General features: G+C 37.9%; 25 non-coding genes across 25 annotated transcripts; all 25 read right to left on the minus strand.

The window, feature by feature from the left end:
- Positions 1-455: 455 nt before the first annotated feature.
- Positions 456-527, minus strand: TRNAC-GCA (transfer RNA cysteine (anticodon GCA)). Its single transcript has one exon. It is a non-coding gene; the product is annotated as a tRNA-Cys (tRNA).
- A 1,011-nt stretch (positions 528-1,538) lies between these two features.
- On the minus strand, positions 1,539-1,610 carry TRNAC-GCA (transfer RNA cysteine (anticodon GCA)). Its single transcript has one exon. It is a non-coding gene; the product is annotated as a tRNA-Cys (tRNA).
- Positions 1,611-2,612: 1,002 nt separating this feature from the next.
- TRNAC-GCA (transfer RNA cysteine (anticodon GCA)) lies at positions 2,613-2,684 on the minus strand. Its single transcript has one exon. It is a non-coding gene; the product is annotated as a tRNA-Cys (tRNA).
- A 1,011-nt stretch (positions 2,685-3,695) lies between these two features.
- TRNAC-GCA (transfer RNA cysteine (anticodon GCA)) lies at positions 3,696-3,767 on the minus strand. Its single transcript has one exon. It is a non-coding gene; the product is annotated as a tRNA-Cys (tRNA).
- A 1,010-nt stretch (positions 3,768-4,777) lies between these two features.
- TRNAC-GCA (transfer RNA cysteine (anticodon GCA)) lies at positions 4,778-4,849 on the minus strand. The gene has a single exon. It is a non-coding gene; the product is annotated as a tRNA-Cys (tRNA).
- A 1,011-nt stretch (positions 4,850-5,860) lies between these two features.
- On the minus strand, positions 5,861-5,932 carry TRNAC-GCA (transfer RNA cysteine (anticodon GCA)). The gene has a single exon. It is a non-coding gene; the product is annotated as a tRNA-Cys (tRNA).
- Positions 5,933-6,934: 1,002 nt separating this feature from the next.
- TRNAC-GCA (transfer RNA cysteine (anticodon GCA)) lies at positions 6,935-7,006 on the minus strand. Its single transcript has one exon. It is a non-coding gene; the product is annotated as a tRNA-Cys (tRNA).
- Positions 7,007-8,017: 1,011 nt separating this feature from the next.
- On the minus strand, positions 8,018-8,089 carry TRNAC-GCA (transfer RNA cysteine (anticodon GCA)). The gene has a single exon. It is a non-coding gene; the product is annotated as a tRNA-Cys (tRNA).
- Positions 8,090-9,091: 1,002 nt separating this feature from the next.
- Positions 9,092-9,164, minus strand: TRNAC-GCA (transfer RNA cysteine (anticodon GCA)). Its single transcript has one exon. It is a non-coding gene; the product is annotated as a tRNA-Cys (tRNA).
- Positions 9,165-10,174: 1,010 nt separating this feature from the next.
- On the minus strand, positions 10,175-10,246 carry TRNAC-GCA (transfer RNA cysteine (anticodon GCA)). The gene has a single exon. It is a non-coding gene; the product is annotated as a tRNA-Cys (tRNA).
- A 1,015-nt stretch (positions 10,247-11,261) lies between these two features.
- TRNAC-GCA (transfer RNA cysteine (anticodon GCA)) lies at positions 11,262-11,333 on the minus strand. The gene has a single exon. It is a non-coding gene; the product is annotated as a tRNA-Cys (tRNA).
- Positions 11,334-12,343: 1,010 nt separating this feature from the next.
- On the minus strand, positions 12,344-12,415 carry TRNAC-GCA (transfer RNA cysteine (anticodon GCA)). Its single transcript has one exon. It is a non-coding gene; the product is annotated as a tRNA-Cys (tRNA).
- A 1,002-nt stretch (positions 12,416-13,417) lies between these two features.
- TRNAC-GCA (transfer RNA cysteine (anticodon GCA)) lies at positions 13,418-13,489 on the minus strand. Its single transcript has one exon. It is a non-coding gene; the product is annotated as a tRNA-Cys (tRNA).
- A 1,010-nt stretch (positions 13,490-14,499) lies between these two features.
- TRNAC-GCA (transfer RNA cysteine (anticodon GCA)) lies at positions 14,500-14,571 on the minus strand. Its single transcript has one exon. It is a non-coding gene; the product is annotated as a tRNA-Cys (tRNA).
- A 1,015-nt stretch (positions 14,572-15,586) lies between these two features.
- TRNAC-GCA (transfer RNA cysteine (anticodon GCA)) lies at positions 15,587-15,658 on the minus strand. Its single transcript has one exon. It is a non-coding gene; the product is annotated as a tRNA-Cys (tRNA).
- Positions 15,659-16,669: 1,011 nt separating this feature from the next.
- TRNAC-GCA (transfer RNA cysteine (anticodon GCA)) lies at positions 16,670-16,741 on the minus strand. Its single transcript has one exon. It is a non-coding gene; the product is annotated as a tRNA-Cys (tRNA).
- A 1,010-nt stretch (positions 16,742-17,751) lies between these two features.
- On the minus strand, positions 17,752-17,823 carry TRNAC-GCA (transfer RNA cysteine (anticodon GCA)). Its single transcript has one exon. It is a non-coding gene; the product is annotated as a tRNA-Cys (tRNA).
- Positions 17,824-18,835: 1,012 nt separating this feature from the next.
- Positions 18,836-18,907, minus strand: TRNAC-GCA (transfer RNA cysteine (anticodon GCA)). The gene has a single exon. It is a non-coding gene; the product is annotated as a tRNA-Cys (tRNA).
- A 1,012-nt stretch (positions 18,908-19,919) lies between these two features.
- On the minus strand, positions 19,920-19,991 carry TRNAC-GCA (transfer RNA cysteine (anticodon GCA)). The gene has a single exon. It is a non-coding gene; the product is annotated as a tRNA-Cys (tRNA).
- Positions 19,992-22,082: 2,091 nt separating this feature from the next.
- Positions 22,083-22,154, minus strand: TRNAC-GCA (transfer RNA cysteine (anticodon GCA)). Its single transcript has one exon. It is a non-coding gene; the product is annotated as a tRNA-Cys (tRNA).
- Positions 22,155-23,166: 1,012 nt separating this feature from the next.
- On the minus strand, positions 23,167-23,238 carry TRNAC-GCA (transfer RNA cysteine (anticodon GCA)). The gene has a single exon. It is a non-coding gene; the product is annotated as a tRNA-Cys (tRNA).
- A 1,007-nt stretch (positions 23,239-24,245) lies between these two features.
- On the minus strand, positions 24,246-24,317 carry TRNAC-GCA (transfer RNA cysteine (anticodon GCA)). The gene has a single exon. It is a non-coding gene; the product is annotated as a tRNA-Cys (tRNA).
- A 1,012-nt stretch (positions 24,318-25,329) lies between these two features.
- TRNAC-GCA (transfer RNA cysteine (anticodon GCA)) lies at positions 25,330-25,401 on the minus strand. Its single transcript has one exon. It is a non-coding gene; the product is annotated as a tRNA-Cys (tRNA).
- Positions 25,402-26,413: 1,012 nt separating this feature from the next.
- TRNAC-GCA (transfer RNA cysteine (anticodon GCA)) lies at positions 26,414-26,485 on the minus strand. Its single transcript has one exon. It is a non-coding gene; the product is annotated as a tRNA-Cys (tRNA).
- Positions 26,486-27,492: 1,007 nt separating this feature from the next.
- Positions 27,493-27,564, minus strand: TRNAC-GCA (transfer RNA cysteine (anticodon GCA)). The gene has a single exon. It is a non-coding gene; the product is annotated as a tRNA-Cys (tRNA).
- Between the last annotated feature and the right edge of the window lie 333 nt (positions 27,565-27,897).

A 27,897-nucleotide genomic window follows, 5' to 3' on the forward strand; every position in this document is an offset into this window, starting at 1 on the left:
AGTTCCTACGTTGCACAAAAATGAAGTGCTTCAAACAAGCACATACTTTTAATGCACAGGGAAAAGGTGGAATATATGTAAGACTGAGGACACAGGTGAAATGAGAAATAGACTGACTGCATCGCTGCACAGTATTCTAAGCCATTTCTTTAGTGCGATTCAAGAAAGCACCAAACAGTATAACAAATTTGTCAATTTGTTTCATAGTCCATTCCCTTTCTTTAGGTCTGTAAAAGGAAGAGCCAAATTCCAAAAAAGATCAATGATCTTTCAGAAAGTTCCCAAATGGAACACCAAGCCGAGTGTTAAAACTGCATTTACTCACAGGTTTTGAACAGCAAACTCTGTAATGATATTAAAGTGCAATATCCAAGGGAACACTGACTCTGTCATAGATGATCCAAAAGGAATTGATGAAAAGTCCCAACTACAAACAACAGAATCAAAATAGTCTGAGGGGACACCCGGATTTGAACCAGGGGCCTCTTGATCTGCAGTCAAATGCTCTACCACTGAGCTATATCCCCAGCTTTTCAGTACAATCAGAATGACATAATATCAGTACATCATGAAAGAGTGAGAGGATCATGCTAAGTTGTGCCGGAAAGTACAGGCTTGAAACTGTGGAACAGGAGAAGTAGTCCTTAATATTATTTATTAAAGTAAAACTGGATCATTTAAAAAACAGATTAATTTGTTTCATTGCTATTTTATTTGAATAGGCCGTGGTACATAAGACCAATGCCTCTACATACAATGTTTGTTTTGAAACATTCTTAAAGGGGAAGAGGTTTTTACGTGACACATTATCATTTGATGATTGGTTACCACAATCACCGAGATGGTGGTGAAGTATGATTGTTTTTTGGCCAAATTACGGAGGAAAAACATTTCTACATACCACTACAATTCGGTATTTGGAAGGAACACCCAAACACCCCTTTCAAGTACCTTCTATTTAATACATCAAAAAAGCCACTTTGTGCTTGCAACTGGCCTGATTCTTCAGACCAGCCTTCTTGCAACTGCAACAAGGGTTTGAACATCTTGCACGTAGGCAGAGCTTTCAAGGAGAAATTAAATAGTTCCTACGTTGCACAAAAATGAAGTGCTTCAAACAAGCACATACTTTTAATGCACAGGGAAAAGGTGGAATATATCTAAGACTGAGGACACAGGTGAAATGAGAAATAGACTGACTGCATCGCTGCACAGTATTCTAAGCCATTTCTTTAGTTCGATTCAAGAGAGCACCAAACAGTATAACAAATTTGTCAATTTGTTTCATAGTCCATTCCCTTTCTTTAGTGCTGTAAAAGGAAGAGCCAAATTCCAAAATAGATCAATGATGTTTCAGAAATTTCCCAAAGGGAATACCAAGCCGAGTGTTAAAACTCCATTTACTCACAGGTTTTGAGCAGCAAACTATGTAATGCTATTAAAGTGCAATAACCAAGGGAACACTGACTCTGTGAAAGATGATCCAAAAGGAATTGATGAAAAGTCCCAACTACAAACAACAGAATCAAAATAGTCTGAGGGGACACCCGGATTTGAACCAGGGACCTCTTGATCTGCAGTCAAATGCTCTACCACTGAGCTATATCCCCAGCTTTTCAGTAAAATCAGAATGACATAATATCAGTACATCATGAAAGAGTGAGAGGCTCATGCTAATTTGTGCCGGAAAGTACAGGCTTGAAACTGTGGAACAGGAGAAGTAGTAGTTAATATTATTTATTAAAGGAAAGCTGTATCATTTAAAAAACAGATTAATTTGTTTCATTGCTATTTTATTTGAATAGGCAGTGGTACATAAGACCAATGCCTCTACATACAATGATTGTTTTGAAACATTCTTAAAGGGGAAGAGGTTTTTACGTGACACATTATCATTTGATGATTGGTTACCACAATCACCGAGATGGTGGTGAAGTATGATTGTTTTTTGGCCAAATTACGATGGAAAAACATTTCTACATACCACTACAATTCGGTATTTGGAAGGAACACCCAAACACCCCTTTCAAGTACCTTCGATTTAATACATCAAAAAAAGCCACTTTGTGCTTGCAACTGGCCTGATTCTTCAGACCAGCCTTCTTGCAAGTGCAACGAGGGTTTGTACGTAGGCAGAGCTTTCAAGGAGAAATTAAATAGTTCCTAAGTTGCACAAAAATGAAGTGCTTCAAACAAACACATACTTTGTATGGACAGAGAAGAGATGGAATATATGTAAGACTGAGGACACAGGTGTAATGAGAAATAGATTGATTGCATAGCTGCCCAGTATTCTAAGCCATTTCTTTAGTGCGATTCAAGAGAGCACCAAACAGTATAACAAATTTGTCAATTGGTTTCATAGTCCATTCCCTTTGTTTAGAGCTGTGAAAGGTAGAGCCGAATTCCAAAATAGATCAATGATGTTTCAGAAATTTCCCATAGGGAATACCAAAACCAGTGTAAAAAATGCAGTTACTCACAAGTTTTAATCAGCAACACTGTAATGGTATTAAAGTGTAACATCCAAGGGAACACTGACTCTGTCAAAGATGATCCAAATGGGATTCATGAAAATTCCCAACTACAAACAGCAGATTCAAAATAGTATGAGGGGACACCCGGATTTAAACCAGGGACCTCTTGATATGCAGTCAAATGCTCTACCACTGAGCTATATCCCCAGCTGTCAGCCAACATCAGAATGACAATATATCAGTACATCATGAAAGAGTGAGAGGATCATGCTAAGTTGTGCCGGAAAGTACAACCTTGAAACTGTGGAACTGTAGAAGTAGTTCTTAATATTATTTATTAAAGGAAAAATGGATCATTGAAAAAATATATGTATTTGTTTGATTGGTATTTTATTTGAATAGGCAGTGGTACATAGGACCAATGCCTGCACTTAAAATGTTTGTTTTGAAACATTCTCAAAGAGGAAGAGGTTTTTACGGGATACCTTATTGTTTCATGTTTAGTTACCACAATCACTCGGATGGTGATGAAGTATGATTGTTTTGGGCCACATTACGGTGGAAAAACATTTCTACATACCACTACAATTCGGTATTTGGAAGGTACACCCAAACACCCCTTTCACGGACCTTCGATTTAAAACATCAGAAAAAGCCACTTTGTGCTTGCAAATGGCCTGATTATTCAGGCCAGCCTTCTTGCAACTGCAACAATGGTTCGTACATCTTGCACGTAGGCAGAGCATTTAAGGAGAAATTAAATAGTTCCTACGTTGCACAAAAATGAAGTGCTTCAAACAAGCACATACTTTTAATGCACAGGGAAAAGGTGGAATATATGTAAGACTGAGGACACAGGTGAAATGAGAAATAGACTGACTGCATCGCTGCACAGTATTCTAAGCCATTTCTTTAGTGCGATTCAAGAAAGCACCAAACAGTATAACAAATTTGTCAATTTGTTTCATAGTCCATTCCCTTTCTTTAGTGCTGTAAAAGGAAGAGCCAAATTCCAAAATAGATCAATGATCTTTCAGAAATTTCCCAAATCGAATACCAAGCCGAGTGTTAAAACTCCATTTACTCACAGGTTTTGAGCAGCAAACTCTGTAATGCTATTAAAGTGCAATATCCAAGGGAACACTGACTCTGTCAAAGATGATCCAAAAGGAATTGTTGAAAAGTCCCAACTACAAACAACAGAATCAAAATAGTCTGAGGGGACACCCGGATTTGAACCAGGGACCTCTTGATCTGCAGTCAAATGCTCTACCACTGAGCTATATCCCCATCTTTTCAGTAAAATCAGAATGACATAATATCAGTACATCATGAAAGAGTGAGAGGATCATGCTAAGTTGTGCCGGAAAGTACAGGCTTGAAACTGTGGAACAGGAGAAGTAGTCCTTAATATTATTTATTAAAGTAAAACTGGATCATTTAAAAAACAGATTAATTTTTTCATTGCTATTTTATTTGAATAGGCAGTGGTACATAAGACCAATGCCTCTACATACAATGATTATTTTGAAACATTCTTAAAGGGGAAGAGGTTTTTACGTGACACATTATCATTTGATGATTGGTTACCACAATCACCGAGATGGTGGTGAAGTATGATTGTTTTTTGGCCAAATTACGATGGAAAAACATTTCTACATACCACTACAATTCGGTATTTGGAAGGAACACCCAAACACCCCTTGCAAGTACCTTCAATTTAATACATCAAAAAAAGCCACTTTGTGCTTGCAACTGGCCTGATTCTTCAGACCAGCCTTCTTGCAACTGCAACAAGGGTTTGTACACCTTGCACGTAGGCAGAGCTTTCAAGGAGAAATTAAATAGTTCCTAAGTTGCACAAAAATGAAGTGCTTCAAACACACACATACTTTGTATGGACAGAGAAGAGATGGAATATATGTAAGACTGAGGACACAGGTGTAATGAGAAATAGATTGATTGCATAGCTGCCCAGTATTCTAAGCCATTTCTTTAGTGCGATTCAAGAGAGCACCAAACAGTATAACAAATTTGTCAATTGGTTTCATAGTCCATTCCCTTTGTTTAGAGCTGTGAAAGGTAGAGCCGAATTCCAAAATAGATCAATGATGTTTCAGAACTTTCCCATAGGGAATACCAAGCCCAGTGTAAAAAATGCAGTTACTCACAAGTTTTAATCAGCAACACTGTAATGGTATTAAAGTGTAACATCCAAGGGAACACTGACTCTGTCAAAGATGATCCAAATGGGATTCATGAAAATTCCCAACTACAAACAGCAGATTCAAAATAGTATGAGGGGACACCCGGATTTGAACCAGGGACCTCTTGATCTGCAGTCAAATGCTCTACCACTGAGCTATATCCCCAGCTGTCAGCCAACATCAGAATGACAATATATCAGTACATCATGAAAGAGTGAGAGGATCATGCTAAGTTGTGCCGGAAAGTACAACCTTGAAACTGTGGAACTGTAGAAGTAGTTCTTAATATTATTTATTAAAGGAAAAATGGATCATTAAAAAAATATATGTATTTGTTTGATTGGTATTTTATTTGAATAGGCAGTGATACATAGGACCAATGCCTGCACTTAAAATGTTTGTTTTGAAACATTCTCAAAGGGGAAGAGGTTTTTACGGGATACCTTATTGTTTCATGTTTGGTTACCACAATCACTCAGATGGTGATGAAGTATGATTGTTTTGGGCCGCATTACGGAGGAAAAACATTTCTACATACCACTACAATTCGGTATTTGGAAGGAACACCCAAACACCCCTTTCAAGTACCTTCGATTTAATACATCAAAAAAAGCCACTTTGTGCTTGCAACTGGCCTGATTCTTCAGACCAGCCTTCTTGCAACTGCAACGAGGGTTTGTACATCTTGCACGTAGGCAGAGCTTTCAAGGAGAAATTAAATAGTTCCTACGTTGCACAAAAATGAAGTGCTTCAAACAAGCACATACTTTTAATGCACAGGGAAAAGGTGGAATATATGTAAGACTGAGGACACAGGTGAAATGAGAAATAGACTGACTGCATCGCTGCACAGTATTCTAAGCCATTTCTTTAGTGCGATTCAAGAAAGCACCAAACAGTATAACAAATTTGTCAATTTGTTTCATAGTCCATTCCCTTTATTTAGGTCTGTAAAAGGAAGAGCCAAATTCCAAAAAAGATCAATGATCTTTCAGAAAGTTCCCAAAGGGAACACCAAGCCGAGTGTTAAAACTGCATTTACTCACAGGTTTTGAGCAGCAAACTCTGTAATGCTATTAAAGTGCAATATCCAAGGGAACACTGACTCTGTCAAAGATGATCCAAAAGGAATTGATGAAAAGTCCCAACTACAAACAACAGAATCAAAACAGTCTGAGGGGACACCCGGATTTGAACCAGGGACCTCTTGATCTGCAGTCAAATACTCTACCACTGAGCTATATCCCCAGCTTTTCAGTAAAATCAGAATGACATAATATCAGTACATCATGAAAGAGTGAGAGGCTCATGCTAAGTTGTGCCGGAATGTACAGGCTTGAAACTGTGGAACAGGAGAAGTAGTAGTTAATCTTATTTATTAAAGGAAAGCTGTATAATTTAAAAAACGGATTAATTTGTTTCATTGCTATTTTATTTGAATAGGCAGTGGTACATAAGACCAATGCCTCTACATACAATGATTGTTTTGAAACATTCTTAAAGGGGAAGAGGTTTTTACGTGACACATTATCATTTGATGATTGGTTACCACAATCACCGAGATGGTGGTGAAGTATGATTGTTTTTTGGCCAAATTACGATGGAAAAACATTTCTACATACCACTACAATTCGGTATTTGGAAGGAACACCCAAACACCCCTTTCAAGTACCTTCGATTTAATACATCAAAAAACGCCACTTTGAGCTTGCAACTGGCCTGATTCTTCAGACCAGCCTTCTTGCAACTGCAACGAGGGTTTGTACGTAGGCAGAGCTTTCAAGGAGAAATTAAATAGTTCCTAAGTTGCACAAAAATGAAGTGCTTCAAACAAACACATACTTTGTATGGACAGAGAAGAGATGGAATATATGTAAGACTGAGGACACAGGTGTAATGAGAAATAGATTGATTGCATAGCTGCCCAGTATTCTAAGCCATTTCTTTAGTGCGATTCAAGAGAGCACCAAACAGTATAACAAATTTGTCAATTGGTTTCATAGTCCATTCCCTTTGTTTAGAGCTGTGAAAGGTAGAGCCGAATTCCAAAATAGATCAATGATGTTTCAGAAATTTCCCATAGGGAATACCAAGCCCAGTGTAAAAAATGCAGTTACTCACAAGTTTTAATCAGCAACACTGTAATGGTATTAAAGTGTAACATCCAAGGGAACACTGACTCTGTCAAAGATGATACAAATGGGATTCATGAAAATTCCCAACTACAAACAGCAGATTCAAAATAGTATGAGGGGACACCCAGATTTGAACCAGGGACCTCTTGATCTGCAGTCAAATGCTCTACCACTGAGCTATATCCCCAGCTGTCAGCCAAGATCAGAATGACAATATATCAGTACATCATGAAAGAGTGAGAGGATCATGCTAAGTTGTGACGGAAAGTACAACCTTGAAACTGTGGAACTGTAGAAGTAGTTCTTAATATTATTTATTAAAGGAAAAATGGATCATTGAAAAAATATATGTATTTGTTTGATTGGTATTTTATTTGAATAGGCAGTGGTACATAGGACCAATGCCTGCACTTAAAATGTTTGTTTTGAAACATTCTCAAAGGGGAAGAGGTTTTTACGGGATACCTTATTGTTTCATGTTTGGTTACCACAATCACTCAGATGGTGATGAAGTATGATTGTTTTGGGCCACATTACGGTGGAAAAACATTTCGACATACCACTACAATTCGGTATTTGGAAGGTACACCCAAACACCCCTTTCACGGACCTTCGATTTAAAACATCAGAAAAAGCCACTTTGTGCTTGCAAATGGCCTGATTCTTCAGGCCAGACTTCTTGCAACTGCAACAATGGTTCGTACATCTTGCACGTAGGCAGAGCATTTAAGGAGAAATTAAATAGTTCCTACGTTGCACAAAAATGAAGTGCTTCAAACAAGCACATACTTTTAATGCACAGGGAAAAGGTGGAATATATGTAAGACTGAGGACACAGGTGAAATGAGAAATAGACTGACTGCATCGCTGCACAGTATTCTAAGCCATTTCTTTAGTGCGATTCAAGAAAGCACCAAACAGTATAACAAATTTGTCAATTTGTTTCATAGTCCATTCCCTTTCTTTAGGTCTGTAAAAGGAAGAGCCAAATTCCAAAAAAGATCAATGATCTTTCAGAAAGTTCCCAAAGGGAACACCAAGCCGAGTGTTAAAACTGCATTTACTCACAGGTTTTGAGCAGCAAACTCTGTAATGCTATTAAAGTGCAATATCCAAGGGAACACTGACTCTGTCAAAGATGATCCAAAAGGAATTGATGAAAAGTCCCAACTACAAACAACAGAATCAAAACAGTCTGAGGGGACACCCGGATTTGAACCAGGGACCTCTTGATCTGCAGTCAAATACTCTACCACTGAGCTATATCCCCAGCTTTTCAGTATAATCAGAATGACATAATATCAGTACATCATGAAAGAGTGAGAGGCTCATGCTAAGTTGTGCCGGAATGTACAGGCTTGAAACTGTGGAACAGGAGAAGTAGTAGTTAATCTTATTTATTAAAGGAAAGCTGTATAATTTAAAAAACGGATTAATTTGTTTCATTGCTATTTTATTTGAATAGGCAGTGGTACATAAGACCAATGCCTCTACATACAATGATTGTTTTTAAACATTCTTAAAGGGGAAGAAGTTTTTACGTGACACATTATCATTTGATGATTGGTTACCACAATCACCGAGATGGTGGTGAAGTATGATTGTTTTTTGGCCAAATTACGATGGAAAAACATTTCTACATACCACTACAATTCGGTATTTGGAAGGAACACCCAAACACCCCTTTCAAGTACCTTCGATTTAATACATCAAAAAACGCCACTTTGAGCTTGCAACTGGCCTGATTCTTCAGACCAGCCTTCTTGCAACTGCAACGAGGGTTTGTACGTAGGCAGAGCTTTCAAGGAGAAATTAAATAGTTCCTAAGTTGCACAAAAATGAAGTGCTTCAAACAAACACATACTTTGTATGGACAGAGAAGAGATGGAATATATGTAAGACTGAGGACACAGGTGTAATGAGAAATAGATTGATTGCATAGCTGCCCAGTATTCTAAGCCATTTCTTTAGTGCGATTCAAGAGAGCACCAAACAGTATAACAAATTTGTCAATTGGTTTCATAGTCCATTCCCTTTGTTTAGAGCTGTGAAAGGTAGAGCCGAATTCCAAAATAGATCAATGATGTTTCAGAAATTTCCCATAGGGAATACCAAGCCCAGTGTAAAAAATGCAGTTACTCACAAGTTTTATTCAGCAACACTGTAATGGTATTAAAGTGTAACACCCAAGGGAACACTGACTCTGTCAAAGATGATCCAAATGGGATTCATGAAAATTCCCAACTACAAACAGCAGATTCAAAATAGTATGAGGGGACACCCGGATTTGAACCAGGGACCTCTATAATCTGCAGTCAAATGCTCTACCACTGAGCTATATCCCCAGCTGTCAGCCAACATCAGAATGACAATATATCAGTACATCATGAAAGAGTGAGAGGATCATGCTAAGTTGTGACGGAAAGTACAACCTTGAAACTGTGGAACTGTAGAAGTAGTTCTTAATATTATTTATTAAAGGAAAAATGGATCATTGAAAAAATATATGTATTTGTTTGATTGGTATTTTATTTGAATAGGCAGTGGTACATAGGACCAATGCCTGCACTTAAAATGTTTGTTTTGAAACATTCTCAAAGGGGAAGAGGTTTTTACGGGATACCTTATTATTTCATGTTTGGTTACCACAATCACTCAGATGGTGATGAAGTATGATTGTTTTGGGCCACATTACGGTGCAAAACATTTCGACATACCACTACAATTCGGTATTTGGAAGGTACACCCAAACACCCCTTTCACGGACCTTCGATTTAAAACATCAGAAAAAGCCACTTTGTGCTTGCAAATGGCCTGATTCTTCAGGCCAGACTTCTTGCAACTGCAACAATGGTTCGTACATCTTGCACGTAGGCAGAGCATTTAAGGAGAAATTAAATAGTTCCTACGTTGCACAAAAATGAAGTGCTTCAAACAAGCACATACTTTTAATGCACAGGGAAAAGGTGGAATATATGTAAGACTGAGGACACAGGTGAAATGAGAAATAGACTGACTGCATCGCTGCACAGTATTCTAAGCCATTTCTTCAGTGCGATTCAAGAAAGCACCAAACAGTATAACAAATTTGTCAATTTATTTCATAGTCCATTCCCTTTCTTTAGGTCTGTAAAAGGAAGAGCCAAATTCCAAAAAAGATCAATGATCTTTCAGAAAGTTCCCAAAGGGAACACCAAGCCGAGTGTTAAAACTGCATTTACTCACAGGTTTTGAGCAGCAAACTCTGTAATGCTATTAAAGTGCAATATCCAAGGGAACACTGACTCTGTCAAAGATGATCCAAAAGGAATTGATGAAAAGTCCCAACTACAAACAACAGAATCAAAATAGTCTGAGGGGACACCCGGATTTGAACCAGGGACCTCTTGATCTGCAGTCAAATGCTCTACCACTGAGCTATATCCCCAGCTTTTCAGAAAAATTAGAATGACATAATATCAGTACATCATGAAAGAGTGAGAGGATCATGCTAAGTTGTGCCGGAAAGTACAGGCTTGAAACTGTGGAACAGGAGAAGTAGTCCTTAATATTATTTATTAAAGTAAAACTGGATCATCATTTAAAAAACAGATTAATTTGTTTCATTGCTATTTTATTTGAATAGGCAGTGGTACATAAGACCAATGCCTCTACATACAATGATTGTTTTGAAACATTCTTAAAGCGGAAGAGGTTTTTACATGACACATTATCATTTGATGATTGGTTACCACAATCACCGAGATGGTGGTGAAGTATGAATATTTTTTGGCCAAATTACGGAGGAAAAACATTTCTACATACCACTACAATTCGGTATTTGGAAGGAACACCCAAACACCCCTTTCAAGTACCTTCGATTTAATACATCAAAAAAAGCCACTTTGTGCTTGCAACTGGCCTGATTCTTCAGACCAGCCTTCTTGCAACTGCAACGAGGGTTTGTACATCTTGCACGTAGGCAGAGCTTTCAAGGAGAAATTAAATAGTTCCTACGTTGCACAAAAAATGAAGTGCTTCAAACAAACACATACTTTGTATGGACAGAGAAGAGATGGAATATATGTAAGACTGAGGACACAGGTGTAATGAGAAATAGATTGATTGCATAGCTGCCCAGTATTCTAAGCCATTTCTTTAGTGCGATTCAAGAGAGCACCAAACAGTATAACAAATTTGTCAATTGGTTTCATAGTCCATTCCCTTTGTTTAGAGCTGTGAAAGTTAGAGCCGAATTCCAAAATAGATCAATGATGTTTCAGAACTTTCCCATAGGGAATACCAAGCCCAGTGTAAAAAATGCAGTTACTCACAAGTTTTAATCAGCAACACTGTAATGGTATTAAAGTGTAACATCCAAGGGAACACTGACTCTGTCAAAGATGATCCAAATGGGATTCATGAAAATTCCCAACTACAAACAGCAGATTCAAAATAGTATGAGGGGACACCCGGATTTGAACCAGGGACCTCTTGATCTGCAGTCAAATGCTCTACCACTGAGCTATATCCCCAGCTGTCAGCCAAGATCAGAATGACAATATATCAGTACATCATGAAAGAGTGAGAGGATCATGCTAAGTTGTGACGGAAAGTACAACCTTGAAACTGTGGAACTGAAGAAGTAGTTCTTAATATTATTTATTAAAGGAAAAATGGATCATTGAAAAAATATATGTATTTGTTTGATTGGTATTTTATTTGAATAGGCAGTGGTACATAGGACCAATGCCTGCACTTAAAATGTTTGTTTTGAAACATTCTCAAAGGGGAAGAGGTTTTTACGGGATACCTTATTATTTCATGTTTGGTTACCACAATCACTCAGATGGTGATGAAGTATGATTGTTTTGGGCCACATTACGGTGGAAAAACATTTCGACATACCACTACAATTCGGTATTTGGAAGGTACACCCAAACACCCTTTCACGGACCTTCGATTTAAAACATCAGAAAAAGCCACTTTGTGCTTGCAAATGGCCTGATTCTTCAGGCCAGACTTCTTGCAACTGCAACAATGGTTCGTACATCTTGCACGTAGGCAGAGCATTTAAGGAGAAATTAAATAGTTCCTACGTTGCACAAAAATGAAGTGCTTCAAACAAGCACATACTTTTAATGCACAGGGAAAAGGTGGAATATATGTAAGACTGAGGACACAGGTGAAATGAGAAATAGACTGACTGCATCGCTGCACAGTATTCTAACCCATTTCTTTAGTGCGATTCAAGAAAGCACCAAACAGTATAACAAATTTGTCAATTTGTTTCATAGTCCATTCCCTTTCTTTAGGTCTGTAAAAGGAAGAGCCAAATTCCAAAAAAGATCAATGATCTTTCAGAAAGTTCCCAAAGGGAACACCAAGCCGAGTGTTAAAACTGCATTTACTCACAGGTTTTGAGCAGCAAACTCTGTAATGCTATTAAAGTGCAATATCCAAGGGAACACTGACTCTGTCAAAGATGATCCAAAAGGAATTGATGAAAAGTCCCAACTACAAACAACAGAATCAAAACAGTCTGAGGGGACACCCGGATTTGAACCAGGGACCTCTTGATCTGCAGTCAAATACTCTACCACTGAGCTATATCCCCAGCTTTTCAGTATAATCAGAATGACATAATATCAGTACATCATGAAAGAGTGAGAGGCTCATGCTAAGTTGTGCCGGAATGTACAGGCTTGAAACTGTGGAACAGGAGAAGTAGTAGTTAATCTTATTTATTAAAGGAAAGCTGTATAATTTAAAAAACGGATTAATTTGTTTCATTGCTATTTTATTTGAATAGGCAGTGGTACATAAGACCAATGCCTCTACATACAATGATTGTTTTGAAACATTCTTAAAGGGGAAGAAGTTTTTACGTGACACATTATCATTTGATGATTGGTTACCACAATCACCGAGATGGTGGTGAAGTATGATTGTTTTTTGGCCAAATTACGATGGAAAAACATTTCTACATACCACTACAATTCGGTATTTGGAAGGAACACCCAAACACCCCTTTCAAGTACCTTCGATTTAATACATCAAAAAACGCCACTTTGAGCTTGCAACTGGCCTGATTCTTCAGACCAGCCTTCTTGCAACTGCAACGAGGGTTTGTACGTAGGCAGAGCTTTCAAGGAGAAATTAAATAGTTCCTAAGTTGCACAAAAATGAAGTGCTTCAAACAAACACATACTTTGTATGGACAGAGAAGAGATGGAATATATGTAAGACTGAGGACACAGGTGTAATGAGAAATAGATTGATTGCATAGCTGCCCAGTATTCTAAGCCATTTCTTTAGTGCGATTCAAGAGAGCACCAAACAGTATAACAAATTTGTCAATTGGTTTCATAGTCCATTCCCTTTGTTTAGAGCTGTGAAAGGTAGAGCCGAATTCCAAAATAGATCAATGATGTTTCAGAAATTTCCCATAGGGAATACCAAGCCCAGTGTAAAAAATGCAGTTACTCACAAGTTTTATTCAGCAACACTGTAATGGTATTAAAGTGTAACACCCAAGGGAACACTGACTCTGTCAAAGATGATCCAAATGGGATTCATGAAAATTCCCAACTACAAACAGCAGATTCAAAATAGTATGAGGGGACACCCAGATTTGAACCAGGGACCTCTTGATCTGCAGTCAAATGCTCTACCACTGAGCTATATCCCCAGCTGTCAGCCAACATCAGAATGACAATATATCAGTACATCATGAAAGAGTAAGAGGATCATGCTAAGTTGTGACGGAAAGTACAACCTTGAAACTGTGGAACTGTAGAAGTAGTTCTTAATATTATTTATTAAAGGAAAAATGGATCATTGAAAAAATATATGTATTTGTTTGATTGGTATTTTATTTGAATAGGCAGTGGTACATAGGACCAATGCCTGCACTTAAAATGTTTGTTTTGAAACATTCTCAAAGGGGAAGAGGTTTTTACGGGATACCTTATTATTTCATGTTTGGTTACCACAATCACTCAGATGGTGATGAAGTATGATTGTTTTGGGCCACATTACGGTGCAAAACATTTCGACATACCACTACAATTCGGTATTTGGAAGGTACACCCAAACACCCCTTTCACAGACCTTCGATTTAAAACATCAGAAAAAGCCACTTTGTGCTTGCAAATGGCCTGATTCTTCAGGCCAGACTTCTTGCAACTGCAACAATGGTTCGTACATCTTGCACGTAGGCAGAGCATTTAAGGAGAAATTAAATAGTTCCTACGTTGCACAAAAATGAAGTGCTTCAAACAAGCACATACTTTTAATGCACAGGGAAAAGGTGGAATATATGTAAGACTGAGGACACAGGTGAAATGAGAAATAGACTGACTGCATCGCTGCACAGTATTCTAAGCCATTTCTTCAGTGCGATTCAAGAAAGCACCAAACAGTATAACAAATTTGTCAATTTATTTCATAGTCCATTCCCTTTCTTTAGGTCTGTAAAAGGAAGAGCCAAATTCCAAAAAAGATCAATGATCTTTCAGAAAGTTCCCAAAGGGAACACCAAGCCGAGTGTTAAAACTGCATTTACTCACAGGTTTTGAGCAGCAAACTCTGTAATGCTATTAAAGTGCAATATCCAAGGGAACACTGACTCTGTCAAAGATGATCCAAAAGGAATTGATGAAAAGTCCCAACTACAAACAACAGAATCAAAATAGTCTGAGGGGACACCCGGATTTGAACCAGGGACCTCTTGATCTGCAGTCAAATGCTCTACCACTGAGCTATATCCCCAGCTTTTCAGAAAAATTAGAATGACATAATATCAGTACATCATGAAAGAGTGAGAGGATCATGCTAAGTTGTGCCGGAAAGTACAGGCTTGAAACTGTGGAACAGGAGAAGTAGTCCTTAATATTATTTATTAAAGTAAAACTGGATCATCATTTAAAAAACAGATTAATTTGTTTCATTGCTATTTTATTTGAATAGGCAGTGGTACATAAGACCAATGCCTCTACATACAATGATTGTTTTGAAACATTCTTAAAGCGGAAGAGGTTTTTACATGACACATTATCATTTGATGATTGGTTACCACAATCACCGAGATGGTGGTGAAGTATGAATATTTTTTGGCCAAATTACGGAGGAAAAACATTTCTACATACCACTACAATTCGGTATTTGGAAGGAACACCCAAACACCCCTTTCAAGTACCTTCGATTTAATACATCAAAAAAAGCCACTTTGTGCTTGCAACTGGCCTGATTCTTCAGACCAGCCTTCTTGCAACTGCAACGAGGGTTTGTACATCTTGCACGTAGGCAGAGCTTTCAAGGAGAAATTAAATAGTTCCTACGTTGCACAAAAAATGAAGTGCTTCAAACAAACACATACTTTGTATGGACAGAGAAGAGATGGAATATATGTAAGACTGAGGACACAGGTGTAATGAGAAATAGATTGATTGCATAGCTGCCCAGTATTCTAAGCCATTTCTTTAGTGCGATTCAAGAGAGCACCAAACAGTATAACACATTTGTCAATTGGTTTCATAGTCCATTCCCTTTGTTTAGAGCTGTGAAAGGTAGAGCCGAATTCCAAAATAGATCAATGATGTTTCAGAACTTTCCCATAGGGAATACCAAGCCCAGTGTAAAAAATGCAGTTACTCACAAGTTTTAATCAGCAACACTGTAATGGTATTAAAGTGTAACATCCAAGGGAACACTGACTCTGTCAAAGATGATCCAAATGGGATTCATGAAAATTCCCAACTACAAACAGATGATTCAAAATAGTATGAAGGGACACCCGGATTTGAACCAGGGACCTCTTGATCTGCAGTCAAATGCTCTACCACTGAGCTATATCCCCAGCTGTCAGCCAACATCAGAATGACAATATATCAGTACATCATGAAAGAGTGAGAGGATCATGCTAAGTTGTGCCGGAAAGTACAACCTTGAAACTGTGGAACTGTAGAAGTAGTTCTTAATATTATTTATTAAAGGAAAAATGGATCATTAAAAAAATATATGTATTTGTTTGATTGGTATTTTATTTGAATAGGCAGTGATACATAGGACCAATGCCTGCACTTAAAATGTTTGTTTTGAAACATTCTCAAAGGGGAAGAGGTTTTTACGGGATACCTTATTGTTTCATGTTTGGTTACCACAATCACTCAGATGGTGATGAAGTATGATTGTTTTGGGCCGCATTACGGAGGGAAAACATTTCTACATACCACTACAATTCGGTATTTGGAAGGAACACCCAAACACCCCTTTCAAGTACCTTCGATTTAATACATCAAAAAAAGCCACTTTGTGCTTGCAACTGGCCTGATTCTTCAGACCAGCCTTCTTGCAACTGCAACGAGGGTTTGTACATCTTGCACGTAGGCAGAGCTTTCAAGGAGAAATTAAATAGTTCCTACGTTGCACAAAAATGAAGTGCTTCAAACAAGCACATACTTTTAATGCACAGGGAAAAGGTGGAATATATGTAAGACTGAGGACACAGGTGAAATGAGAAATAGACTGACTGCATCGCTGCACAGTATTCTAAGCCATTTCTTTAGTGCGATTCAAGAAAGCATCAAACAGTATAACAAATTTGTCAATTTGTTTCATAGTCCATTCCCTTTCTTTAGTGCTGTAAAAGGAAGAGCCAAATTCTAAAATAGATCAATGATCTTTCAGAAATTTCCCAAAGGGAACACCAAGCCGAGTGTTAAAACTCCATTTACTCACAGGTTTTGAGCAGCAAACTCTGTAATGCTATTAAAGTGCAATATCCAAGGGAACACTGACTCTGTCAAAGATGATCCAAAAGGAATTGATGAAAAGTCCCAACTACAAACAACAGAATCAAAAAAGTCTGAGGGGACACCCGGATTTGAACCAGGGACCTCTTGATCTGCAGTCAAATGCTCTACCACTGAGCTATATCCCCAGCTTTTCAGTAAAATCAGAATGACATAATATCAGTACATCATGAAAGAGTGAGAGGATCATGCTAAGTTGTGCCGGAAAGTACAGGCTTGAAACTGTGGAACAGGAGAAGTAGTCCTTAATATTATTTATTAAAGTAAAACTGGATCATTTAAAAAACAGATTAATTTTTTCATTGCTATTTTATTTGAATAGGCCGTGGTACATAAGACCAATGCCTCTGCATACAATGATTGTTTTGAAACATTCTTAAAGGGGAAGAGGTTTTTACGTGACACATTATCATTTGATGATTGGTTACCACAATCACCGAGATGGTGGTGAAGTATGATTGTTTTTTGGCCAAATTACGATGGAAAAACATTTCTAAATACCACTACAATTCGGTATTTGGAAGGAACACCCAAACACCCCTTGCAAGTACCTTCAATTTAATACATCAAAAAAAGCCACTTTGTGCTTGCAACTGGCCTGATTCTTCAGACCAGCCTTCTTGCAACTGCAACAAGGGTTTGTACACCTTGCACGTAGGCAGAGCTTTCAAGGAGAAATTAAATAGTTCCTAAGTTGCACAAAAATGACGTGCTTCAAACACACACATACTTTGTATGGACAGAGAAGAGATGGAATATATGTAAGACTGAGGACACAGGTGTAATGAGAAATAGATTGATTGCATAGCTGCCCAGTATTCTAAGCCATTTCTTTAGTGCGATTCAAGAGAGCACCAAACAGTTTAACAAATTTGTCAATTGGTTTCATAGTCCATTCCCTTTGTTTAGAGCTGTGAAAGGTAGAGCCGAATTCCAAAATAGATCAATGATGTTTCAGAAATTTCCCATAGGGAATACCAAGCCCAGTGTAAAAAATGCAGTTACTCACAAGTTTTAATCAGCAACACTGTAATGGTATTAAAGTGTAACATCCAAGGGAACACTGACTCTGTCAAAGATGATCCAAATGGGATTCATGAAAATTCCCAACTACAAACAGCAGATTCAAAATAGTATGAGGGGACACCCAGATTTGAACCAGGGACCTCTTGATCTGCAGTCAAATGCTCTACCACTGAGATATATCCCCAGCTGTCAGCCAAGATCAGAATGACAATATATCAGTACATCATGAAAGAGTGAGAGGATCATGCTAAGTTGTGCCGGAAAGTACAACCTTGAAACTGTGGAACTGTAGAAGTAGTTCTTAATATTATTTATTAAAGGAAAAATGAATCATTAAAAAAAATATATGTATTTGTTTGATTGGTATTTTATTTGAATAGGCAGTGGTACATAGGACCAATGCCTGCACTTAAAATGTTTGTTTTGAAACATTCTCAAAGGGGAAGAGGTTTTTACGGGATACCTTATTGTTTCATGTTTGGTTACCACAATCACTCAGATGGTGATGAAGTATGATTGTTTTGGGCCACATTACGGTGGAAAAACATTTCTACATACCACTACAATTCGGTATTTGGAAGGTACACCCAAACACCCCTTTCACGGACCTTCGATTTAAAACATCAGAAAAAGCCACTTTGTGCTTGCAAATGGCCTGATTCTTCAGGCCAGCGTTCTTGCAACTGCAACAATGGTTCGTACATCTTGCACGTAGGCAGAGCATTTAAGAAGAAATTAAATAGTTCCTACGTTGCACAAAAATGAAGTGCTTCAAACAAGCACATACTTTTAATGCACAGGGAAAAGGTGGAATATATGTAAGACTGAGGACACAGGTGAAATGAGAAATAGACTGACTGCATCGCTGCACAGTATTCTAAGCCATTTCTTTAGTGCGATTCAAGAAAGCACCAAACAGTATAACAAATTTGTCAATTTGTTTCATAGTCCATTCCCTTTCTTTAGGTCTGTAAAAGGAAGAGCCAAATTCCAAAAAAGATCAATGATCTTTCAGAAAGTTCCCAAAGGGAACACCAAGCCGAGTGTTAAAACTGCATTTACTCACAGGTTTTGAGCAGCAAACTCTGTAATGCTATTAAAGTGCAATATCCAAGGGAACACTGACTCTGTCAAAGATGATCCAAAAGGAATTGATGAAAAGTCCCAACTAGAAACAACAGAATCAAAATAGTCCGAGGGGACACCCGGATTTGAACCAGGGACCTCTTGATCTGCAGTCAAATGCTCTACCACTGAGCTATATCCCAAGCTTTTCAAGAAAATTAGAATGACATATTATCAGTACATCATGAAAGAGTGAGAGGATCATGCTAAGCTGTGCCGGAAAGTACAGGCTTGAAACTGTGGAACAGGAGAAGTAGTCCTTAATATTATTTATTAAAGTAAAACTGGATCATTTAAAAAACAGATTAATTTGTTTCATTGCTATTTTATTTGAATAGGCAGTGGTACATAAGACCAATGCCTCTACATACAATGATTGTTTTGAAACATTCTTAAAGCGGAAGAGGTTTTTACATGACACATTATCATTTGATGATTGATTACCACAATCACCGAGATGGTGGTGAAGTATGATTGTTTTTTGGCCAAATTACGGAGGAAAAACATTTCTACATACCACTACAATTCGGTATTTGGAAGGAACACCCAAACACCCCTTTCAAGTACCTTCGATTTAATACATCAAAAAAAGCCACTTTGTGCTTGCAACTGGCCTGATTCTTCAGACCAGCCTTCTTGCAACTGCAACGAGGGTTTGTACATCTTGCACGTAGGCAGAGCTTTCAAGGAGAAATTAAATAGTTCCTTCGTTGCACAAAAATGAAGTGCTTCAAACAAGCACATACTTTTAATGCACAGGGAAAAGGTGGAATATATGTAAGACCGAGGACACAGGTGAAATGAGAAATAGACTGACTGCATCGCTGCACAGTATTCTAAGCCATTTCTTTAGTGCGATTCAAGAAAGCATCAAACAGTATAACAAATTTGTCAATTTGTTTCATAGTCCATTCCCTTTCTTTAGTGCTGTAAAAAGAAGAGCCAAATTCTAAAATAGATCAATGATCTTTCAGAAATTTCCCAAAGGGAACACCAAGCCGAGTGTTAAAACTCCATTTACTCACAGGTTTTGAGCAGCAAACTCTGTAATGCTATTAAAGTGCAATATCCAAGGGAACACTGACTCTGTCAAAGATGATCCAAAAGGAATTGATGAAAAGTCCCAACTACAAACAACAGAATCAAAAAAGTCTGAGGGGACACCCGGATTTGAACCAGGGACCTCTTGATCTGCAGTCAAATGCTCTACCACTGAGCTATATCCCCAGCTTTTCAGTAAAATCAGAATGACATAATATCAGTACATCATGAAAGAGTGAGAGGATCATGCTAAGTTGTGCCGGAAAGTACAGGCTTGAAACTGTGGAACAGGAGAAGTAGTCCTTAATATTATTTATTAAAGTAAAACTGGATCATTTAAAAAACAGATTAATTTTTTCATTGCTATTTTATTTGAATAGGCCGTGGTACATAAGACCAATGCCTCTACATACAATGATTGTTTTGAAACATTCTTAAAGGGGAAGAGGTTTTTACGTGACACATTATCATTTGATGATTGGTTACCACAATCACCGAGATGGTGAAGTATGATTGTTTTTTGGCCAAATTACGATGGAAAAACATTTCTAAATACCACTACAATTCGGTATTTGGAAGGAACACCCAAACACCCCTTGCAAGTACCTTCAATTTAATACATCAAAAAAAGCCACTTTGTGCTTGCAACTGGCCTGATTCTTCAGACCAGCCTTCTTGCAACTGCAACAAGGGTTTGTACACCTTGCACGTAGGCAGAGCTTTCAAGGAGAAATTAAAGAGTTCCTAAGTTGCACAAAAATGAAGTGCTTCAAACACACACATACTTTGTATGGACAGAGAAGAGATGGAATATATGTAAGACTGAGGACACAGGTGTAATGAGAAATAGATTGATTGCATAGCTGCCCAGTATTCTAAGCCATTTCTTTAGTGCGATTCAAGAGAGCACCAAACAGTTTAACAAATTTGTCAATTGGTTTCAAAGTCCATTCCATTTGTTTAGAGCTGTGAAAGGTAGAGCCGAATTCCAAAATGGATCAATGATGTTTCAGAAATTTCCCATAGGGAAAACCAAGCCCAGTGTAAAAAATGCAGTTACTCACAAGTTTTAATCAGCAACACTGTAATGGTATTAAAGTGTAACATCCAAGGGAACACTGACTCTGTCAAAGATGATCCAAATGGGATTCATGAAAATTCCCAACTACAAACAGCAGATTCAAAATAGTATGAGGGGACACCCGGATTTGACCCAGGGACCTCTTGATCTGCAGTCAAATGCACTACCACTGAGCTATATCTCCAGCTGCCAGCCAAGATCAGAATGACAATATATCAGTACATCATGAAAGAGTGAGAGGATCATGCTAAGTTGTGCCGGAAAGTACAACCTTGAAACTGTGGAACTGTAGAAGTAGTTCTTAATATTATTTATTAAAGGAAAAATGGATCATTAAAAAAAATATATGTATTTGTTTGATTGGTATTTTATTTGAATAGGCAGTGGTACATAGGACCAATGCCTGCACTTAAAATGTTTGTTTTGAAACATTCTCAAAGGGGAAGAGGTTTTTACGGGATACCTTATTGTTTCATGTTTGGTTACCACAATCACTCAGATGGTGATGAAGTATGATTGTTTTGGGCCACATTACAGGGGAAAAACATTTCTACATACCACTACAATTCAGTATTTGGAAGGTACACCCAAACACCCCTTTCACGGACCTTCGATTTAAAACATCAGAAAAAGCCACTTTGTGCTTGCAAATGGCCTGATTCTTCAGGCCAGCGTTCTTGCAACTGCAACAATGGTTCGTACATCTTGCACGTAGGCAGAGCATTTAAGAAGAAATTAAATAGTTCCTACGTTGCACAAAAATGAAGTGCTTCAAACAAGCACATACTTTTAATGCACAGGGAAAAGGTGGAATATATGTAAGACTGAGGACACAGGTGAAATGAGAAATAGACTGACTGCATCGCTGCACAGTATTCTAAGCCATTTCTTTAGTGCGATTCAAGAAAGCACCAAACAGTATAACAAATTTGTCAATTTGTTTCATAGTCCATTCCCTTTCTTTAGGTCTGTAAAAGGAAGAGCCAAATTCCCAAAAAGATCAATGATCTTTCAGAAAGTTCCCAAAGGGAACACCAAGCCGAGTGTTAAAACTGCATTTACTCACAGGTTTTGAGCAGCAAACTCTGTAATGCTATTAAAGTGCAATATCCAAGGGAACACTGACTCTGTCAAAGATGATCCAAAAGGAATTGATGAAAAGTCCCAACTAGAAACAACAGAATCAAAATAGTCTGAGGGGACACCCGGATTTGAACCAGGGACCTCTTGATCTGCAGTCAAATGCTCTACCACTGAGCTATATCCCCAGCTTTTCAGGAAAATTAGAATGACATATTATCAGTACATCATGAAAGAGTGAGAGGATCATGCTAAGCTGTGCCGGAAAGTACAGGCTTGAAACTGTGGAACAGGAGAAGTAGTCCTTAATATTATTTATTAAAGTAAAACTGGATCATTTAAAAAACAGATTAATTTGTTTCATTGCTATTTTATTTGAATAGGCAGTGGTACATAAGACCAATGCCTCTACATACAATGATTGTTTTGAAACATTCTTAAAGCGGAAGAGGTTTTTACATGACACATTATCATTTGATGATTGATTACCACAATCACCGAGATGGTGGTGAAGTATGATTGTTTTTTGGCCAAATTACGGAGGAAAAACATTTCTACATACCACTACAATTCGGTATTTGGAAGGAACACCCAAACACCCCTTTCAAGTACCTTCGATTTAATACATCAAAAAAAGCCACTTTGTGCTTGCAACTGGCCTGATTCTTCAGACCAGCCTTCTTGCAACTGCAACGAGGGTTTGTACATCTTGCACATAGGCAGAGCTTTCAAGGAGAAATTAAATAGTTCCTTCGTTGCACAAAAATGAAGTGCTTCAAACAAGCACATACTTTTAATGCACAGGGAACAGGTGGAATATATGTAAGACTGAGGACACAGGTGAAATGAGAAATAGACTGACTGCATCGCTGCACAGTATTCTAAGCCATTTCTTTAGTGCGATTCAAGAAAGCACCAAACAGTATAACAAATTTGTCAATTTGTTTCATAGTCCATTCCCTTTCTTTAGTGCTGTAAAAAGAAGAGCCAAATTCTAAAATAGATCAATGATCTTTCAGAAATTTCCCGAAGGGAACACCAAGCCGAGTGTTAAAACTCCATTTACTCACAGGTTTTGAGCAGCAAACTCTGTAATGCTATTAAAGTGCAATATCCAAGGGAACACTGACTCTGTCAAAGATGATCCAAAAGGAATTGATGAAAAGTCCCAACTACAAACAACAGAATCAAAAAAGTCTGAGGGGACACCCGGATTTGAACCAGGGACCTCTTGATCTGCAGTCAAATGCTCTACCACTGAGCTATATCCCCAACTTTTCAGTAAAATCAGAATGACATAATATCAGTACATCATGAAAGAGTGAGAGGATCATGCTAAGTTGTGCCGGAAAGTACAGGCTTGAAACTGTGGAACAGGAGAAGTAGTCCTTAATATTATTTATTAAAGTAAAACTGGATCATTTAAAAAACAGATTAATTTTTTCATTGCTATTTTATTTGAATAGGCCGTGGTACATAAGACCAATGCCTCTACATACAATGATTGTTTTGAAACATTCTTAAAGGGGAAGAGGTTTTTACGTGACACATTATCATTTGATGATTGGTTACCACAATCACCGAGATGGTGAAGTATGATTGTTTTTTGGCCAAATTACGATGGAAAAACATTTCTAAATACCACTACAATTCGGTATTTGGAAGGAACACCCAAACACCCCTTGCAAGTACCTTCAATTTAATACATCAAAAAAAGCCACTTTGTGCTTGCAACTGGCCTGATTCTTCAGACCAGCCTTCTTGCAACTGCAACAAGGGTTTGTACACCTTGCACGTAGGCAGAGCTTTCAAGGAGAAATTAAAGAGTTCCTAAGTTGCACAAAAATGAAGTGCTTCAAACACACACATACTTTGTATGGACAGAGAAGAGATGGAATATATGTAAGACTGAGGACACAGGTGTAATGAGAAATAGATTGATTGCATAGCTGCCCAGTATTCTAAGCCATTTCTTTAGTGCGATTCAAGAGAGCACCAAACAGTTTAACAAATTTGTCAATTGGTTTCATAGTCCATTCCATTTGTTTAGAGCTGTGAAAGGTAGAGCCGAATTCCAAAATGGATCAATGATGTTTCAGAAATTTCCCATAGGGAAAACCAAGCCCAGTGTAAAAAATGCAGTTACTCACAAGTTTTAATCAGCAACACTGTAATGGTATTAAAGTGTAACATCCAAGGGAACACTGACTCTGTCAAAGATGATCCAAATGGGATTCATGAAAATTCCCAACTACAAACAGCAGATTCAAAATAGTATGAGGGGACACCCGGATTTGAACCAGGGACCTCTTGATCTGCAGTCAAATGCTCTACCACAGAGCTATATCTCCAGCTGTCAGCCAAGATCAGAATGACAATATATCAGTACATCATGAAAGAGTGAGAGGATCATGCTAAGTTGTGCCGGAAAGTACAACCTTGAAACTGTGGAACTGTAGAAGTAGTTCTTAATATTATTTATTAAAGGAAAAATGGATCATTAAAAAAAATATATGTATTTGTTTGATTGGTATTTTATTTGAATAGGCAGTGGTACATAGGACCAATGCCTGCACTTAAAATGTTTGTTTTGAAACATTCTCAAAGGGGAAGAGGTTTTTACGGGATACCTTATTGTTTCATGTTTGGTTACCACAATCACTCAGATGGTGATGAAGTATGATTGTTTTGGGCCACATTACAGGGGAAAAACATTTCTACATACCACTACAATTCGGTATTTGGAAGGTACACCCAAACACCCCTTTCACGGACCTTCGATTTAAAACATCAGAAAAAGCCACTTTGTGCTTGCAAATGGCCTGATTCTTCAGGCCAGCCTTCTTGCAACTGCAACAATGGTTCGTACATCTTGCACGTAGGCAGGGCATTTAAGGAGAAATTAAATAGTTCCTACGTTGCACAAAAATGAAGTGCTTCAAACAAGCACATACTTTTAATGCACAGGGAAAAGGTGGAATATATGTAAGACTGAGGACACAGGTGAAATGAGAAATAGACTGACTGCATCGCTGCACAGTATTCTAAGCCATTTCTTTAGTGCGATTCAAGAAAGCACCAAACAGTATAATAAATTTGTCAATTTGTTTCATAGTCCATTCCCTTTCTTTAGGTCTGTAAAAGGAAGAGCCAAATTCCAAAAAAGATCAATGATCTTTCAGAAAGTTCCCAAAGGGAACACCAAGCCGAGTGTTAAAACTGCATTTACTCACAGGTTTTGAGCAGCAAACTCTGTAATGCTATTAAAGTGCAATATCCAAGGGAACACTGACTCTGTCAAAGATGATCCAAAAGGAATTGATGAAAAGTCCCAACTAGAAACAACAGAATCAAAATAGTCTGAGGGGACACCCGGATTTGAACCAGGGACCTCTTGATCTGCAGTCAAATGCTCTACCACTGAGCTATATCCCCAGCTTTTCAGGTAAATTAGAATGACATAATATCAGTACATCATGAAAGAGTGAGAGGATCATGCTAAGCTGTGCCGGAAAGTACAGGCTTGAAACTGTGGAACAGGAGAAGTAGTCCTTAATATTATTTATTAAAGTAAAACTGGATCATTTAAAAAACAGATTAATTTGTTTCATTGCTATTTTATTTGAATAGGCAGTGGTACATAAGACCAATGCCTCTACATACAATGATTGTTTTGAAACATTCTTAAAGCGGAAGAGGTTTTTACATGACACATTATCATTTGATGATTGATTACCACAATCACCGAGATGGTGGTGAAGTATGATTGTTTTTTGGCCAAATTACGGAGGAAAAACATTTCTACATACCACTACAATTCGGTATTTGGAAGGAACACCCAAACACCCCTTTCAAGTACCTTCGATTTAATACATCAAAAAAAGCCACTTTGTGCTTGCAACTGGCCTGATTCTTCAGACCAGCCTTCTTGCAACTGCAACGAGGGTTTGTACATCTTGCACGTAGGCAGAGCTTTCAAGGAGAAATTAAATAGTTCCTTCGTTGCACAAAAATGAAGTGCTTCAAACAAGCACATACTTTTAATGCACAGGGAAAAGGTGGAATATATGTAAGACCGAGGACACAGGTGAAATGAGAAATAGACTGACTGCATTGCTGCACAGTATTCTAAGCCATTTCTTTAGTGCGATTCAAGAAAGCATCAAACAGTATAACAAATTTGTCAATTTGTTTCATAGTCCATTCCCTTTCTTTAGTGCTGTAAAAAGAAGAGCATAATTCTAAAATAGATCAATGATCTTTCAGAAATTTCCCAAAGGGAACACCAAGCCGAGTGTTAAAACTCCATTTACTCACAGGTTTTGAGCAGCAAACTCTGTAATGCTATTAAAGTGCAATATCCAAGGGAACACTGACTCTGTCAAAGATGATCCAAAAGGAATTGATGAAAAGTCCCAACTACAAACAACAGAATCAAAAAAGTCTGAGGGGACACCCGGATTTGAACCAGGGACCTCTTGATCTGCAGTCAAATGCTCTACCACTGAGCTGTATCCCCAGCTTTTCAGTAAAATCAGAATGACATAATATCAGTACATCATGAAAGAGTGAGAGGATCATGCTAAGTTGTGCCGGAAAGTACAGGCTTGAAACTGTGGAACAGGAGAAGTAGTCCTTAATATTATTTATTAAAGTAAAACTGGATCATTTAAAAAACAGATTAATTTTTTCATTGCTATTTTATTTGAATAGGCCGTGGTACATAAGACCAATGCCTCTACATACAATGATTGTTTTGAAACATTCTTAAAGGGGAAGAGGTTTTTACGTGACACATTATCATTTGATGATTGGTTACCACAATCACCGAGATGGTGAAGTATGATTGTTTTTTGGCCAAATTACGATGGAAAAACATTTCTAAATACCACTACAATTCGGTATTTGGAAGGAACACCCAAACACCCCTTGCAAGTACCTTCAATTTAATACATCAAAAAAAGCCACTTTGTGCTTGCAACTGGCCTGATTCTTCAGACCAGCCTTCTTGCAACTGCAACAAGGGTTTGTACACCTTGCACGTAGGCAGAGCTTTCAAGGAGAAATTAAAGAGTTCCTAAGTTGCACAAAAATGAAGTGCTTCAAACACACACATACTTTGTATGGACAGAGAAGAGATGGAATATATGTAAGACTGAGGACACAGGTGTAATGAGAAATAGATTGATTGCATAGCTGCCCAGTATTCTAAGCCATTTCTTTAGTGCGATTCAAGAGAGCACCAAACAGTTTAACAAATTTGTCAATTGGTTTCATAGTCCATTCCATTTGTTTAGAGTTGTGAAAGGTAGAGCCGAATTCCAAAATGGATCAATGATGTTTCAGAAATTTCCCATAGGGAATACCAAGCCCAGTGTAAAAAATGCAGTTACTCACAAGTTTTAATCAGCAACACTGTAATGGTATTAAAGTGTAACATCCAAGGGAACACTGACTCTGTCAAAGATGATCCAAATGGGATTCATGAAAATTCCCAACTACAAACAGCAGATTCAAAATAGTATGAGGGGACACCCGGATTTGAACCAGGGACCTCTTGATCTGCAGTCAAATGCTCTACCACTGAGCTATATCTCCAGCTGTCAACCAAGATCAGAATGACAATATATCAGTACATCATGAAAGAGTGAGAGGATCATGCTAAGTTGTGCCGGAAAGTACAACCTTGAAACTGTGGAACTGTAGAAGTAGTTCTTAATATTATTTATTAAAGGAAAAATGGATCATTAAAAAAAATATATGTATTTGTTTGATTGGTATTTTATTTGAATAGGCAGTGGCACATAGGACCAATGCCTGCACTTAAAATGTTTGTTTTGAAACATTCTCAAAGGGGAAGAGGTTTTTACGGGATACCTTATTGTTTCATGTTTGGTTACCACAATCACTCAGATGGTGATGAAGTATGAT

This window comes from Lissotriton vulgaris, chromosome 1_1 (genome assembly GCF_964263255.1).
Source record: "Lissotriton vulgaris chromosome 1_1, aLisVul1.2, whole genome shotgun sequence".
In the NCBI taxonomy this organism is placed as follows: domain Eukaryota; kingdom Metazoa; phylum Chordata; class Amphibia; order Caudata; family Salamandridae; genus Lissotriton; species Lissotriton vulgaris.